An 8289-nucleotide genomic window follows, 5' to 3' on the forward strand; every position below is an offset into this window, starting at 1 on the left:
ATAGTGCAGCCGCAGGAAGGGGCGTGGTCCTGCTCACGAACTTAAGATAACAAACTTATCTTCATTTATGCTTAACGCATCCACAAGGGTCTTTTTTTGCTGACTGCCCCTTGCAAGGGGAAAAAAAGATCTTTTCTTTCTTTCTCTCTTTTTTCAACATAAAAAAACACAAACCAACAAAAACAAACAAGACAATACCAGGGAAAAACAAATGAGGTAATACTGAAAATAATGATTTAGGAAAATGAGGCATCCAAGTTCTATTTAGTTCAGTTTTCAAGTTGAGTCATGTGTGACTTTTTTGTATGTTACGTATGATATCGATCCAGTCCTTAATCATTGGTGCAGTGTGTGTCATCCATGTTTTTGTGATGGCCTTTTCCCTGCTGCCAGAAGTATGTTTCAAAGCTATCCAATTATTGTGTCTATGGCAGGGGTTTTGAGGCCCAAATGCATAGTTCTGAAATTGAGTGGGATGGTGCATGATGCCCCAGCAGCTAGCTCAGATTTCTACTGTCTGCAGCCGCGTGAACCAGGCAGACTATAAAAACTGTCAACATCTTCTCCACTGACCTCCGCGTATCTTATTTCCCTACTGAATTTACATGCAGAAAGTAAAATCCAAGCTTATGACTTGTGAGCTGCAGCGTCAAATGAATGGAAGAGCACATGAAAACACATGATCACAGTTTGTTTTCATGGTAAAACTCACTTTTGAGGGACGATGTATCAGTTTAAAATGTAACACTTCATTTTATCTGGGCTAATGTTTTGTTTAAGGAAGCTGAATCTCTGTTTTGTGTGAGCTGTTTTGCAAATGTCAATTTTGAATGAAGGAGTGTGTAAAAGTGATTGAAAAAAATGTAAATCTTAAGTGTTTACAATGCAAATGTAATCAATCCTCATCAAATCCCTTCAAGAAAGATTGACGTGGTATAGTGCATAGCTACCGGTGTACTAGAATCCCCTCTTCACACACATGCTCCATTACTAAACAACTTCTCGTGAATTTGATTAGAGCAGCCAGAAGCCAAAGTGTGACGTGGGCGGCAAGACAGAGCAACACAAGAACAATCCCTCCCCCAAATCAGCCTCATAAAGCCTGTCAAAAATAAATAGTGCAAAACTAGACCAAAATTGTCTTCTAATAATATTTCTTTTACACTGGATGTTTTGGCAATTTCATTTTTAATAGTGAAAACATTTTGAAATCATGAAAAGAAACTGTCCCAAACATTTGTTTTAATGTGGCATAACAGTCTTAATTGGCACTTAATCTTAATGTGTGCATTTGTCACATAATTGGCTGAAAAGGTGAGTTCGGGATTACGGGAGCGTGCTGACAGTTGTGAAGATTGTGAACATTGCACCTCGCCACAGACAGCACCTGTCAACAGACTGACAAGCCCTCAACCAGCAAATAAATGTTAGCTGACACGTCATTAAAGGACTTTACAAAACTAAGTGTTGTTTTGACATGAAAACAAGCAGACCCAGCCACTCAGCCCATTTAATCAAACTCTAAACCCTCAGAGGCTTAATAAATGTCCCTGCCAACTTTCATAAATGGAGGATCAATTTTAATTGATTTCACAGTCTGATACATTTATTAAAGTGACATCCAGTTATAAACGTGCTTACCTGTGTTTCCATCAGCTGCGTCTACAACAGGCAGAAAGGATCTCACACACTCATCTTGTATTCAGGAATTATTTTTTGTGCTAAATGGCCATGAGGATTCGACATACCGTTTTTACTTTGGTCAGTAACAAATCGAAACTCTATGAACCTGCCACAACCTGTCGAGAGTAGCATCTGTAATTTGACGTCATCTTTTGCCATGAATTTGATAAATACCGTGCCTTTTATCTTGTTTCCTACATTGAAAGGACATCGAGTGCAATTCGTCTATCTACTATATTCTTAACCTTGATCCTGTTGTGTGTGCAACAGGCAGCTCCCCAGTGGAATTTCCCTTAAGAGCTGAATACATCAGTTCCAGGATGCCACCTCGTCACATTAAAGACACGAGGCGCAGATGAGAGCTGCCACTCAGAGGAGCAGAGGACCATCAGTGATTATCTTATCTTCCCGAAGACATCGCCCACATGCTGAGGCAGGCAGGCACCGTGGAGAGGTGTGTGCCAGACGCTTTGTTTGCTCAAGTGCATTTAAATACTCAGCAAGACATTGTATTCACACTGTTATTGATAATGCATAACAGAACCAAGCTGGACTGGCAAATATTAATACACACATACACAGGGAAGTTTAAGAAAAAACTGAGATGATACATGTATTTTGTCTTTAAAGATGCCCTGATGATCCACCACCTGATGTCTCCTTCGACATGTTATTGCTTTGGTTGTAATGTTCCCCAGTTTGTCATTTGACTTATTTATTTTAGCTTATAGATAAGCAGGCGATGCCGCCAAGCTGAGAGGTATTTTCTTTGTAACTGAATAAATGCAAGAAAGATAACGTTTCAGACTATGGAATATTCGGGGCAAAGCAAAAACATCTCCCTGGAGATGTGATTATTTTTTTAATTGTTTAAATATCATATATTATAAGATAAGATATTCCTTTATTGTCCCACATGGGGAAACTTCATTGATGCAACGCAGGTAGATACAGAGGAAAAGAACAGATCACTTATAGGAAGTTTGAAAAACACACTCAGCAGAAGATCTCCTATAAACAAAAACTCCCATAGACAAAACCTCTCATTTCCCAACAAGGGATGGAGGGGGGAAATAAATATAATTGTAATAATATTATAATGGGAAATGTATTGTTGTACTAATGCAATAATGCAATATTGTGATATTATTTGTATGACATGGTTGTATCACTTTGTGAGGGACCCAGTTCTTCTCGTCTTTAAGTATGAGAGAATGTGAACAAGTCATATATTTGAGATCATCTCAGAAAGATTCATAGAAAATGAGGTCCTGGTTGACTAAAAGTGAATTGTGTCCACTCAGCCTGTTTTGCAAAAAAGTCTATTTCTGATTATAAGAATTAACATTTTCAGTTAATATACAAGGTCCAGCCGTGGTTTATTAATATACATAAATATTGCTGTACACTATGCTCTATCTATAATTTATGTGCTGTCATAAAATGTTGTTCAATGTGAAAACAACTCTTTTCTTCCTCTTTATAAACTCATGTATCATAAAGTTCCTAATTTGTTGCCATGAGTCTTACATCATATTCACTTCGTGACACAACTATCAAGGCTTGAAAGAGAAACAAAAGGTTGACCTGCTGTAACTGGATCCTAACAAATAATTCTATCTGCAGTAAATGTAAATCAAAATGTGGTTTCCCATCTCCTCTTGCTCACAGACGTTCACAAAGATGACAATTAAACAAGTGTTAATCCAAATGAATTAGATGGCCACAGAGAGCAGCCCCCACTGCACCTCAACAACGTCACCACGGCACTTTGTCATCCTGTTTATGTTTTATAATCCCCTAGGGGACAAATCCATCTGTTCTCACCTTTCTCTGCTTGGTGCAAACTTTGATTGCGACATATGATTACTCCTTTTTCAGGCTTTTGCAGTGAATCTAAAAGAGCAATTATCTCCACTCTTCTACACAAAGACTAAACTTCTGAAGGTGACACAAGTCTCATAATCACCTAGCGTTATGATCAGAGTTCACACTTTTATATCTTTGTGAGGCAGAATCTACTAAGACTAAGATTGCCAATAACGATTGCTGAATTTCAAGAGCTAAATCAATTAAATAACAGAAGATTTTCCCATCTGAAAAACTGCCAAAAGAGAGATTTATCCATGCGTTTGTCTCCAGAAGATTAGACTACTGTAACGGCCTGCTCACTGGCCTCTCCAAACGAGCTGTAAAAAGCTGCAGTACATCCAGAACGCTGCTGCTGACTACTACTACTACTGATCACATTAGTCCTGTGGTCTCTTTTTACAGCTGTAAAGCGTAAAACACATGAACACTGTGACGATGTACAACTACAGTAAGTAAATGCACCTTTTCGTGTTCTACAAATAAAAGTTGATTGATTGATAATTCAATTGAACTATCTTTTGTTTGTATGTTTGTGTGCTTGACATTGGTGCAGGAGGTTAGATGGACTGATCACAGAGCAGGGTGTTGACAAGGCCACGATTAAGGAACTCTTTATTCGATCTGTCAGGAGCAGTGGGCACCACAGCACAGCGCAGGGACCGATCTCTAGATCTTGAGCTTGGTGAAGATCAGCTGGAGGATTTACTTGTTTTATTGTGCATGTTTGGGTTGATGGGGTAAACCGGAGCTCGTGGGAAACATGGATAAGCTGCCTGGTGGTCGAGTGGTTAAGGAATAGCACACATGCCATGCTCCAAGAGTAACTAGCTGCAGTATTGTGAGTTTAACTCCTGGCTCTGACAAATGCACTGCATGTACTGAATGTCCTCCCCTGTCTCTCACCCCCGATTTCATGCTAAAAGCTGTCCTATCTAATAAAGCCTACGAGCCAAAAATCCGGAAAAAAAAACACAGGCGGCCACGAATCTCTTTGCTGTGAGGCTTAAGTGCTCGCCTCTCTGCTGCCACCTACAGGACTTACAGGGATTTTATGTGGCCTGCGCTATTACTGGTTCAAAAAAGGAATTAGAATCACAACTGAACCTGTCTTGCCAGTGCCTTCACCTGCAGAAAATGGAGGTAATTTTCCCAGTACTTCTCTTTTGAAGCAATGTCATTACTAAGAATATTTTTTTAAGTTTTAGGTAGCAGCTATTTTCACACCTTACAAAAACGTTTATTTTGTTTTTGTCTCACATCAAAGACAATAAAGTACGACACATGAACAAAGAACAGATGGTTATTTCTCATATATTCTCTGACCTTTGAAGAGTCAACATGTGACTCATGGGGCATGCAGGATGCAGAAGCACATTAGTAAACAAAAGGTTATGTAGGATTAGCTCCTAGGTCGAAGGGAGACTGCAGACTCTCACGTCAGATAATAAGGGCGCATTCTCTGCTAACTACCAAGGCAGGGGAACTGTCAGGCTGAGGTGAAGAATTGCAACGTTAATGGTACAATCTCGCTAAGGAGTGCAATATTATTTTTGATGAATTAATATTGTGCACCAGAGATGTAGAGTACGTTTTCTAAATTTGTAATAAAAATGTTGCACTGAATTCATTTCCTTTATGCTAATGAAGGCTGCCACATATAAACAGTGTTGGGAAGAAAAAATGAATTTTGCACCCTATTCTGTTATATTCCGAGCTAATCAGAGTATTGTATTCTGAATTATTTTGATACTTTCACATTTAGTTACATTATATTATTGTTTGAAAACACAATTAAAACAGCTTTTTGTTTTTGATTCACCATTTGATTTGCATCTATTTAAGATTGGATTACCTTTTTAGAGATGGAAACATTGTACATGAACTCACTATAAGAACTGCGGGTTCTCACTTAGTGTTCTACAAATGTTTTTCAGGGCATGTATTTAGTTACTCCCCAACACTCAATCATAAAAGATTATTTTAACAATACAATTCCAAATTCACATTTTTAAAGGGGTACTTCAAATATTTTACTTAAAGTTGAATAGAGGATTTTTGGAAACCAATCTGAGTCTTATTTCCTCGTGGCGTGGACAGCTCAGTAGTTCTCATTCCCTGCGTTCTACTGCACACCTACAGCCTCGTTCCCAGGATAGCAGCACGTTTCCCTGGCTGCGCATGCGTGGTTGATATGCCGGTGTGTGTTTAGCGAAGCTAGCAGCAAGTTCCTTCAGTGTAGCTCCACACTTCGGACTACGAAGTACAAAAATGGCTGAGAGACGACAGCTCAGAAGAGACAGAAATCTGCGGGGACAAGAGATGCAATGCTATCCGTCGTGCTAATAAACAAACACACGTTGAGCAGCGGAGCTGTTTGATGGTTTGATGGCAGGTGGCGTCTCGGAAAGAACAGGAGGGTGGGGGTGAGTGTGCGCATGCACATTAAAAAAAAGGTCACTGATTTTGCAAATCTGTGAAAAATCCTCCATTCAACCTTTAAAGATGGGTTACCCGATTTTCCCACCTTAAAACCTGAAGTAGGTTTTTAAATCTGTGTGTATCTCTAGCTTTCACAAACCATTTGAAACAACAACAATATTCACAAGCATTAATTAAAATAAATCAGACAGTGAAGTGAAACAGGGGGTGGACCACCCAAGCACAGTAGGAGGTAGAGCGTTTAGCTCCCAAGCTCTTGTGTTATGGAATCAGCTCCTGTCCATGTTAAAGAGGCCGACACAGTCTATTCATTTAAGACCAAGCTTAAAACGTTCCTCTTTGAAATGGCTCATGGTCAGGCCAGTTAGGAACAGAAATATAAACCTGCAGTTTCCCCGCTACGCTGCCCTCGGAGCAACTATGCTGGGGGAAGTATGGCAGCTTGAGCACTATCCTCTGCTTCTTTCTACTTTCCCTACCAACAATATTTAATGTTTTAATTGTCTTGTGTCTGTTCATTGCTGTTGATTTGTTTTTCTCCTTCTTCCACTCCTCTTGGGGAGTGGCACTGTTTCAGACACTGCTGATGCTTCTCCAGTGGCGACTGCACTTTCAACGACCCTCCTCACCGCTCTGACCTGTAGACCTGAGAGACTTCTCAACTGTTTCATTGTCGCCAACAAGGCAACAGCCGTAGTGATTTTGGGAATTACAACAATAAATAGAATTTGATTAATAAAATTATTCCCAGGTTGACGAGATATAAAATACATAATTTTTTTAGACGCAGACAGTGCGCAGCAGCCACATTTTTGTCACAAAAGTGCTGCTTTTGCAAGATATTCTTTGAGGGAAAACACATTTACTCATTCACAAAGAGTTTGGTACACCACCTTCAAGTAAGTTTTATGTGCACCTTTTACTTGAGTACGTTTTTTGCTCATGTATCTTTACTTCTTCCACTATGAATAAATAAGCAATAAATTGAAGCTCCCAGATAAACAAGTATCGAGTATTGGAAAAACCAATAGTGATGCTTCCCCATGCACCTTGACCCTCCACCTCATCATATGTATGTCGGTGTCCGCTGTTCTAGCTGCAGCCTGCGATATGTCTGGCGTGTGCATGAACCAAGCCTCTGCCCGCGGTAAGGTTAATGGTGTGGGACAGAGGGGTGCTCTGCTGATTAATTATAGCTGCACACAGGTCTCTGCCTCCATCCTTTAGCTACAACACACCGTCTATAACAACAACAACAACTGTATTTACACTGGGCATGCAGAGGCGGCGGGTGCCATACCTGGACCTGGACTTGTGCCTTCAGGTAAAACTATGCCAGAACAAACAGATCAACAATAGACTTTCTTTTTTAATGCCATTTGTTTTTTGTGCGTCATTCGTTGACACCCTCTTTTATTAGAAGCTGCCTCAAAGTTTTCAATTACCACAACAGGGAACCAGACCTTGCTTGGAGTGATGAAGCCCTTGAAATCGCTGAATCGTAGACAAATAATGAAGTTTGATCAGACAGGGATGGGGGGAGTTTCTGTGTTGTTGTATGGCTTGGGGCGTAGGAGAAGCATCATGTTTTATTCAACCCCATGCATGCAGCTATGGAGCCTCTACTAGCCTCTCTGAGTGGCCAGTAGTGATGGAAAAACTCTGTGTTTGAGCTCCCCCTATAGGTGTTTATGTAAAAGTGCAGTAACAGCATACTGTACAAAGTGTCGTTGAGAAGACTAGGGGTGAAAGCAATCAAAATGACGGGTTCCAGGCAATGCACTGTAATTCTTGAGTGCATGAAGCAATATCTCTTTGTAAAGGGTAGTTTTTATATGCAAAGTAGATACAAGCCAAGGATCATATACACCAATACTTTGCCTTTCACAGACTCCAGGCCAACAAGTATTCTGTGTGCGCTGAGCTGGCTGACAAGACGTAATCCACAAACCATACGATATTGCAGCTGATTAGATCCTACACATCACTCCTCCTCCCGGGGACTTTTCATTTTCCAAACCAGTTATCCCGCCTGCACAGATGACACCGAGCGCATGACATCAAGTGTTAAATAAGCTCCGGACGCAAAGCTATCCATTCTACTTTGTGGCTTCAGCCCTAATGTCTGCTCCTCCATAAAAATGCTATTTTCTTTCTCCGGTGCAGGTAAACTATCCTGGGGGATTTCCGCATGCTCATTTAACTTTCTAATAAAGGGCCTTAAAGACATGCAGATAGGTATTTTCAAAGAGCGGATAGGGGCCTCTCGAGCGCATCCTGCCATGAGAAGAGTTG

This window comes from Eucyclogobius newberryi, unplaced genomic scaffold (assembly GCF_026437365.1).
Source record: "Eucyclogobius newberryi isolate DKJ021-1_F unplaced genomic scaffold, fEucNew1.0.hap1 SCAF_10, whole genome shotgun sequence".
Taxonomy (NCBI): Eukaryota; Metazoa; Chordata; class Actinopteri; order Gobiiformes; family Gobiidae; genus Eucyclogobius; species Eucyclogobius newberryi.